Below are 10,000 nucleotides of genomic sequence, written 5' to 3'. Positions count from 1 at the left end.
ACCTCAACCATCATCGTCTTGAAGAATCCCCTGATTTACCAATCAGACGACTCCTTAACCACTATAAATAACCAGAGTATCTTACCTCAACCATCATCGTCTTGAAGAATCCCCTGATTTACCAATCAGACGACTCCTTAACCACTATAAATAACCAGAGTATCTTACCTCAACCATCATCGTCTTGAAGAATCCCCCCTTCCACCCCTACTCCTCCCATTTCCTTTTCAGGGCAGCACGGAGGCCTAGTGGTTAGCATCACGGTCGCACAGCAAGAATGCCACCGGCTCGGACTCTACCTGGCCAGGTCGGTTTTTCTGTGCGGAGTTCGCATGTTCTCCCCATGTTTGCGTGGGTTTTCACCGGGCTCTCCGGTTTCCTCCCACAGACCAAAAACATGTAACATAAGTAAATTGACAAATCTAAATTGAAAAATTTTTCTCTCAAAAAAAAAAAAACATAATATTTTTTTTTCAATATTATTCATTTAATATTCTCACCGGCCACTTTATTAGGTACACCTACTAGTACTGGGTTGGACCCCTTTTGCCTCTAGAACTGCCGTAATCCTTGGTGGCAGAGATTTAACAAGCCACTGGAAATATTCCTCAGAGATTTTGCTCCATATTGACATGATAGCATCACACAGCTGCTGCAGATTTGTCGGCTGCACATCCATGATGCCAATCTCCCGTTCCACCACATCCCAAAGCTGCTCTATTGGATTGAGCTCTGGTGACTGTGGAGGCCATTTAAGTACAGTGAATAATATGATCCAAAGTGTGAGTCTATGATCCACTGCACCACTTCATTGTTCACAAAAAAACATTTGGAGGAGTGGAGAGCATGGGACTGATTCTTAAAGACACCAGTAACAGAGGAGTCTCTGCACTGATCCTGTGGGCCAGCCTGAACACCCACCGGTGACCTACTCACATCTGCAGATTCTCCATGATGAGTGTCCAGCCTTCTCTAGTCTCCAGTGCCTAGACTGCAGCTCTGCACAAGACGTTTGGCCAGAGGAGAAATGGTCGTCGCCAACTGAGCCTGGTTTCTCTTTTCACTTTGGTCAGCTTGTCAAGATTGTTCCTCCACTGTCTCCACTAGCTTGTTTGGTTTGGGACTTGTGGAGCTGCGCATTGATGGATTTGCTCTTCAGTGTTTGACCTTTCAGCAGTGAAAATTAAACCACTCTGAACTGAGCTGAACTTCAACTCTGAAAACTGGACTGACACTTCAGTTTACTAGAATTTCTTTGACTCAATCTACATTGTAGAAGCGCTATAGAAATAAAGATGAACTGAATTGAAGTTGCTAAGGGCAATGCCTACATTTCCACCAAGCATGATGCCAGACACTGTGTTTACGGTGGCTTTCTGGAATAAATCTGATCATTTAGCGGTTGTGTTTTACATCATTGCAGGTTTTGTGCGTCTATAAATACTAAACCCTGGCTTGTGGTCGGCTGGTAAATGTCATGGTATCATCAGAAATTACCGGGTTCCCAGTGGGATGAATTAAGGGCTAATGCTTGACAAAAAATTGCACCTTAACCTCCCACCTTTACATCTCTCATCCGTTGTGATCCAACTCCATCACTCATTTCTTTGGGTGTATGAAAAGTGCTGCGTTTAGCCAGAACATGCTGCGGTGGCAGAAAGGAAATGAACACGCCGGCTAAATACATCGCTGACCTTGGAGAGGAAGAAAGTTGTGTGGAGAGTGTGGAGCTGGGACTGTGCTGAATATATTTCAGATCAGTTGTTGGACGCTCTAATGCTCAGTATACAGCAAATATACTGCAGTTAGTGCATGTGGACATTTCTGCAGTGCTAGTTCTGGAAGTGTTTTTCCGTTCATTTTCATCATAGGCATTAAAAACAAGAGAAGTCTTGATCAAAGGTAATAAGCCATATACACAACCTGACGAAAGTCTTGCCTTGATCTCAGTTGTAAGAGAAACAGACAATAACTTGACTTAGTGGATGATTTGGAAGTGCCAGAAGGTGGATTTCTCTGCTGCATCATCTGTTGATCTGCATCCCGATCATCACCAATACTGCAGAAGACCTACTGGAACCAGCATGGACCAAGATTCTCACAGAAATCAGTCAAGTTTGGTGAAGGAGACATCATGGTTTGGGGTTAATTCAGTATGGGGGTGTGCGAGAGATCTGCAGAGTGGATGATCAACATCAGCAGCCTGAGGGATCAAGACATTTGTGCTGCCCATTACATTACAAACCACAGGAGAGGGACAATTCTCCAGCAGGATAGCGCTCCTGCTCATACTTCAGCCTCCACATCAAAGATCCTAAAGGTCAAGCTGATTCAGGAATGGCCAGCCCAGTCACCAGACATGAACATTATTGAGCATGTTTTTAGGTAAGATGGAGGAGGCATTAAGTATGAATCTTGATGAACTCTGGGAGTCCTGCTGAAGGCTTTCTTCTTCATTCCAGATGACTTTATTAATCAGTGATGTGAGTCATGTCAGAGATGTATGGATGCAGTCCTCCAAGCTCATGATGGAGTCAGACACAATATTCATTCTGTCTCCACTGCAGCAGGACTTTATATTCTATACTGGACATTATTTCTGTTCAGTGATGAGACTTTAGTCTGAGCAGAGTCAGACCGCACTGTCCTCATCAAATCAGTCAACATCAAGACATGATCAGATTTATTGAGCTCAAATCAGCAAAATCTAGAGGCCTTCACCTTTCATAGAGACACTTCTGACACCAAATCATCAACTAGAAGTCAAGTTACTATGTTTTGTTCCTAAAACTCACAAATGCTCCCTCCCTGTCGACTGACAGCAGTAAGTCTTGAGTGATTGACAGCTAATATGAACCAATATAGCGGCAGGAAAGACCGATTTTAGAAAAAACCAAAACGGGTCGCACTACAACCATTATATGCAGTCGCACAAATGCTCCCAATACATATTATGAGGTCGCATAACTTAAATTTCGGGCGCATATGCAACCAAAATGGTCGCAATTTCAAGCCCTGTATAACCAATGTTTAAGTGTTCATTTATTTAATAGAAAATGTAATTTCCCTTTTCATGCATCTGCAGAATCAACTAATTATTATGTTTTGTCACATTTGTCACATTTTTATGAAAATGTTTTCAGGTTTTATTAAAACATGAGCAAAATGGTTGTCAGTCGTGTACGATGTTTCGGTAATAAGAGAAATCAATCAAATTAAAAACCCTGTCAATTGAAAAAGGTATTAACAATGTCAAAGTAAATTAGTTTTTTGATTTAGCAGAGTTTACTGTTATGTTGTTAATGATATAATTTTTTACAGCTTATTTTGGAAATTGGTGGTAAAAGGTGGTAAATATTAAGTTAAAAACTATTAATTAAACTTGACAAATGCTTCATATTTTTTGTAATATCTGGAAAAAAGTTCATTAAATATTTTAAAACACTATGTTTGAAATTTCGAAAAAGTTATGAAAAGAATCCGCTATGGAGGCCACATTTCAGTGTTTAGATGCACAGTTTTTATTTCCAGGCAGGATTGCTGTTAAATAAATAAACAATGTCAAATGGGTCTCTTTTACAATCAGGAGGATTTACAAAGAAAGCCTCATCATTTGGTCAGAGAGATCATCAATCTCCTTTTTCTGAGACGTATCTTCTTGTCTGACCTCAGGTTCTTCATCTACCTCCATCACTTCATCATCTTCATCATCCTCACTGTCAATGTCCACCAAAACAATTCTCCATTTTGGCTCCAAATGAACTGCAGGCGGAACCATCGAGGAAGAAGAGCTCTGAAGGAGAAGGTCTTCATCTGTTGCTGAAGGTTTGAAATATCGCTCTTTCTCCTCTCTCTCTCCATGCTGCCTCTTTCGAGACATCTTGCGCCATTTCTTCCTCGACTTTTCACTGAAGGCCTCAGTTTGTACAGGTGTGTCTGGAAGTTTCTGTTCTGTTAAGTCTTGCGCTGCACATTGCTGCGTTTCCCTTCTGCGCTGGAAAGGGGTGAAACGCCCAAACAGCTGTTTAAACATGTGCCTGATTGCCGGCATTACTGCAGGAGAAACTGAGGATTTTACTGTGAAATCTGCAGAAAGTCACAATGTAGCTTCCTAGCTTAACCTTCCAGCAGCAGTTAACCAAACTCTAACTATGATGTCACGAGGCTTCTGAAGAATAGAGTTTGTGACATCATAGTTAACTGCAACTTCAAATGAAAACACCCCAATCATTCAGCTTTCTAGTGACAGTTTGACTAAAGAAGAACTTGCTGTCCACAATAAATATTTTGTTACAAACATTATTTGTTACATAGACATTTGTCCCTTTCACACAGTGATACCGGTAAATATCCGGAACATTTCCTAAACAACTTTACTGGTAAATTAAAATAAGCTCTGTTCACACAGGCATGGATGTTGTGGACTTTTTCTATAAAAGACAGTTCACACATTCATTACAATGTTGTGTTAAAGGGCACATAGTTTACCCTTTTCTTATGATTTAATATTAGTATTCTGGTTGTTCTGAGTGTGCCCGTTTAGGTTCAGTTTAACACACAGTTCAGAATTTTTTATTATAATATGTTCAAGAGTGTCATGTTGGGGGCGTGTACACAGTTTGCTGTTTTAAGGGTGTGTTGCTTCACAGTTTTGGCTTCCCGCCCAACGTAACAAGGGGGCGGAGCCAAGAGCTCTTACGCTCTGTGTTTGCAACAGACAGGCTGACAGACAGAAAGAGAGAGCTAAGCTATGCTAGGATGAGCATTCAGTCGTACATGTACAAGTCGGACACAGACCAAGGAGAGAGTACACAATCATTTGTGTATTTTTATAGTCTCTGAATTAACTGAATTAACTTTGATTGAGGCACCGAATGCACTGCGATACGGCACACCAGAGACTCAGTGACGCGGCGGAAAGATGAAGTGTCCCGAATCGTCGCGCCATGCATTCCAGAACTCCAAACACAGGCCTCCACGAGGGCAAACACAATGGTGACGATTCGCTGACCTGAAGCTCCGGCGCGTGCACCCTGACAGAAACCCACACTGCGCCGAGCCGCTGACCTGAAGCTCCGCTGTGTGCACCCTGACAGAAACCCACACTGCGCCGAGCCGCTGACCTGAAGCTCCGCTGTGTGCACCCTGACAGAAACCCACACTGCGCCGAGCCGCTGACCTGAAGCTCCGCCACGTGCACCCTGACAGAAACCCACACTGCGCCGAGCCGCTGACCTGAAGCTCCGCCGCGTGCACCTTGACAGAAACCCACGCCCAGAACTCCGAAATCCACGGCGCCGTGCCACACAAAAGGTACAAGCAATAATTCTGATTACATCGATAATGTGGAGAATATTGATCTTGTGTTGAGCCCAATGCCTTACATCTAAAAATAGAGCGCGGGTGTTCCTTTAGTGACATCGCTTTGACTCACACGCTGAAAATGACGGACGTTAAACAAGAAACTGAAGATATGATCATGACGCAAGGCTGTCAATCAAAATTGGTGGGCGGGGGGACCGCTTTCCTACGTCAAGTTGCGGTCGGTCTGAAAACGGCTCCAATTGGTCCACCGTTTTTTGTTGTTAAATTGAAAAAAAAGGACTGGGTGTGTTTATTTCAGCCCAATATGACGGTCTATCCACTATACTTACACACATGTCTGTCCAAACAGCTTGAAAAGTAGGTTTTTCACCATAGCTGCCTTTAATACAATCCAGTGTTTTTCAGACCTTATATAAAATCACTTTGCAAATTGAGTTTAATACAGACACCGAAATGAGTGGTCTCGTCTTATAGACCCATATATACTTAAACACAGAGAGCTTTGGAGAAAAAAAATAAGTAAAAAAGACTGACCTCATAAAAGTGTAAGTGAGCTAAGCAGCCAATCTGAGCACAAGACAGGTTTTGAAGGAAACTCATAAAGCTGCTTATATTCTGACGAACTGAGCTGGAGTTAAATTTCACTCCCCGAACTTCACAAAACGTCTCTGCTTTTTATGTGCCTGATGTCATTCGTCAAAGAGTGATGACAAAAATGATTCTGGAGGCAATGAAAGGTCATGACCGTGTGTGTGTGTGTGTGTGTGTGTGTGTGTGTGTGTGTGTGTGTGTGTGTGTGTGTGTGTGCGCGCGCGCATGAGAGTGAGCTAATCTCCACAGAGCCTCAGGAATTAATCCGGTGTATTGATAACTGACTGCTGTGCACATTTTTAGGGTTTCTTGCTCTGTTAAAAAGCTTAATTTAGCTTATTTTGAAAAGCAAGCAGACTGAAAGAGCAGAGTTAACCTCGATTGATAAAACATGGTGAGGTAGAGCTGTGCAATTAATTGAAATTCCATTTTATCTTTGGCCTCCAATGATTCTGGAAAAATAATAATCAAGATAAAAGGATTATTGCTTCATATTTAGTCTCTTTTCCAGTATTTTCCATTTATTCCTTTGCAACAGTGTCAAATTGTCAAAAAAAAAAAAAACACTATTCACATAATCCCATGATTTGGTATTTATTAAATGAACATTTAGTTGATTAAAAATGCATGTGTAATAGTAAGTTGGATCCATTCTGCTCTTAAAGAGACAGTGCGTGTTATATACCATCCTTCGGAGGATGCAGCCTCTGAAATGAGACACAGCTTAGAAATAATTCCATTTGCTGAAACACTGAGGAAGTTGTGGCCATATAAGACTCCCAATCACTCCAGAGTCAATGAAAACATCCCCAGCAGCACACACACAAGAGTTAAAGGGTCACGAAACACCAGAACACATGTGTTGAGCTGTTGACAGTCATATATGTGTCCCACACTGCTAAAAACAATATTAGGACACCTATATTTCACTAAAAGTGTAAATTTGTTGTTTTTGTGTTATTTCAAGCAAATTCGTACTTCCGGTTTGAAACAAATTTTGAAGCTGCGTCACGGTCATGAGATAATAGCGTGTATTCCAGCGTGCAGACTGGACGTCTGTGCCAGAGTGTGTCTTATTACGTCTTACAGTGTGCTGCATTAATGCATGAGTAAGGCTTGGTTTAAACCAATCAGCGCGCTCTATTGTGCAACTTCATTAATATTCATTACTGTCACAATGTTTAGACGACAGAGACGCCACGTTGTGTTGGCAAAACAAGCATGAAGTGTTGCTTTTATAGTTTGCTGCTGTGAAGTTTTGTTTTCATTTTCTCTCTGTGAGAGCTCAGCTGGAGTCACGTGTGGATTAACAGTGTACGCGACAACGATAACTTACATGTCTAAGGAGGAACATTGTTTACCTGAGAGCTGTTCTCATCTGCAAACGCTGAGGTCCGGATTCGCTTGTAGTCTCCTCTTAATAAAGAGGCGGCTCTAGTTGCTGGTGATTGTCCTGTCTCTACAGATTTGGTAAGTGAGCGACCAGTGCTCTTTGTTTATTCAGTTTGTTCGTATCGAACTAACTATTGCACCGAGTGTAAACATGTTAGCACCACAACCAAACTTTAACCGCATTTAGTGACCGGAATAACACACGCGGCTTTCTGACACTACCTGCCGTGTGCATCTAAGCTTCCGGGAAATGCAGAGGGTTTTTTTCTCTCATTCGCCCTGCGGTATCAAACATTGCATGAAAAATACACGCTTAGAGCAGATCCTCAAATCAAATATCTCGTTTGTTGTGAGGGACATGAATGAATACCTCAATGAAAGAGCCAAACTGCAGTTAAAGTCCACCATTTCATAATATGGCAAATATTTCGACTACAGATGTCCATGTAAACACAGTCACTTAGTCCCCTGTATGTGTGTATTTTGACTCTAAAACTCAGCGCGCCCAATTAGACACTCCCACACCCTCCCACTTTAGTTCCTCCGACACTCCCCCCTAAACCGAGCTGGACACGCCCACTTTTCTGACTTTTTCCAAAGTAGAGGTGTGAAAACACCCTGCTGAAACGAGGGGGTTTCATGGCCCTTTAAGTCACTGTATTGACAAATAATTGACATAATCCTGATTATGATTTATTTTTCATTATCGACCAGCCTCTACGATGAGGTAACCTCAACTATATTTCACAAGTGTCTTTTGTTTCTCATTGGAGAGTTTTGTAGATCTGCAGCCTGAGGGCCGGTGGTTTGTCAGATCTTGTCATCCGCAAATGTCCCCGGGCTTTCTTTATGTTTGCAGAGTTTTTTCTTCTAACTGGAGCGGGATTAAAGCTCCAGCTGCGGCCGTGATTTACAGGACAGGAACTTGACTACAATGACTCTGGCATAAATTCTAGACACAAATCACTGACATGAAACATCATAAAGCCACGTCCCGCTCGCTCGCGGCCTCCAGACGCCATGAGTTTGTCTGCTTTCTGAAGCCCCTGGGAGGTGACAGTCATATGTATAGTGTTTCCTCTTTTATTACGTGCTGGAATGAGGGCAGCTTTATGTGGAGGGAGAAAGTTGAGGCTCTTTCAAGGTTGAGCTGAGTACACAAGTTGTTATTGTAACCCAAATACTGCCTACGTCATAAATCCACACGATTGACTTTTTTCTTTTCTAATGTGTGCTACCAAAGACTGTAGTACACACAAGATGTGTCACTCCTGTAGTGTAGAATGGGGAAAAGTGTAATGGTCAATATGTATAGACCTTTTTCATTTCCGGGTTTCTCAGTAGCGGAAGTCATCATATTTGGGAAGACTTCAACAATAAGACAACAAATATATTTTTTTATTTTTTTAAACTCTATTTTTTTTAATAATTAAAGAAAAACTCCACGATGATGCTATAAAGACTTTCAGAAAAAGGTAAAAAAATGAGACTGACGGCAGCCAAAGGGAAGAATAACGTCCAATTTACTGTCCTGTCCCATAGATGCTGCATTAGAAACGCCTCACACAAGCGGTAATACGTTTTTGGTAATTTGAAGCAAAGATGATATAATACATACATACAGAAATACATTTAAGCAAAGTTTCACAAACTAATTTCCATAGATATATACATTAGATGTCGCCACCCTGCTGTTGTCTATTAGAATGAATGCGTCAACAGAGCCGCCATTTTAGTACAGGGTAGCGCTCCTTTGAAATGAATGCGGGACCAAGCTGCAGTGGAGGACTGTGGCCATCCAGAGCCAGATATATACACATATATCTATGATCTGGAGTTTCCCCGGTGGTCTGTATGCAAATCTTTTTTTAAATAATGAACTATGAGAATTTTAGATCACTTTTCTACATTGATGTATGAGCGTGCACTGGCATTGCCGACAAAAAGTGTGTGTTTGTGTGCTTGGAAATGTATTTTACTCCCTCCCTGTACAGAGTTAGCTTAGCAAAGCCTACAGCGAAACAAGTTTGAGGACTACAAAAAATACATCCGGTCTAGTGAGATCACAAACGCTTCAGGTTACGCGCATTCACCAGAGACGCTGTAATGTTATAGCAAAGAAAGCTGAAATGGCATCCAAACGCTTCTGTTTCTGTATTTGGGCACGGCACAAAGAGGAAGTGCTTACAATTTATTTTAATTAAGTTCTATAGACTTATAACAAATATATAGCTCTAGCATTTGACAAAGGACAGCTTCCAGAGTCTCTTCTAGTTTCACGAATCACAGCACTCAATGTTAGCTGACCAATCAGAGCCTCTTGTGGGTGGGCCTTTCGGAGGAACTAGGAAATATGACTGTGGTTTTCATGTTAGCTGAGTAGCTGTATATAATTAAAGTAAGATTTTTATTTTTTTATTATTATTATTATTTTTTAACCCCGTAAACGCAACCAAGCCTTAAAAATACACTCTGGGGCACCCTTTTAAAATGCAAATCACTTAACCAAGCATGCTGTTAACAGTGCAGTGGCTTTACTTTATATCCACAAAAAAAGAAAGATCTCCAAACATGCCTATTCAGGAGTCTGTGGTTTTGAAGCTAATAAAGGCAGCAGAAGTCAATGATTTGTTTTAATCATTTAGCCTGACATGTTTACTGCTCCAAAATGTCTTAAATGTTTCTTAAAATG

General features: G+C 41.5%; 1 protein-coding gene and 1 long non-coding RNA gene across 2 annotated transcripts in view; one reads left to right on the top strand and one right to left on the bottom strand.

Annotated features, from left to right (window-relative positions):
* angpt1 (angiopoietin 1) overlaps nt 1-10,000 on the top strand; it is a 363,643-nt gene that overhangs the window by 51,837 nt on the left and 301,806 nt on the right. The window contains exon 2 of the mRNA XM_087293862.2: nt 3,673-3,825. The gene's annotated coding sequence lies outside the window, so the exon portion shown is untranslated. The remainder of the gene's footprint in view (nt 1-3,672; nt 3,826-10,000) is intronic.
* LOC148679879 (uncharacterized) lies at nt 3,506-8,902 on the bottom strand. Its single transcript, XR_015945518.1, has 2 exons — nt 5,180-8,902; nt 3,506-5,011 (listed from the first exon to the last, which is right to left on the bottom strand). It is a non-coding gene; the product is annotated as an uncharacterized LOC148679879 (long non-coding RNA).

Source organism: Danio rerio, chromosome 19 (assembly GCF_052040795.2).
Source record: "Danio rerio strain M-AB ecotype USA chromosome 19, GRCz13ab, whole genome shotgun sequence".
Classification (NCBI taxonomy): Eukaryota; Metazoa; Chordata; class Actinopteri; order Cypriniformes; family Danionidae; genus Danio; species Danio rerio.
This window is presented reverse-complemented; position numbering and strand designations above follow the sequence as displayed.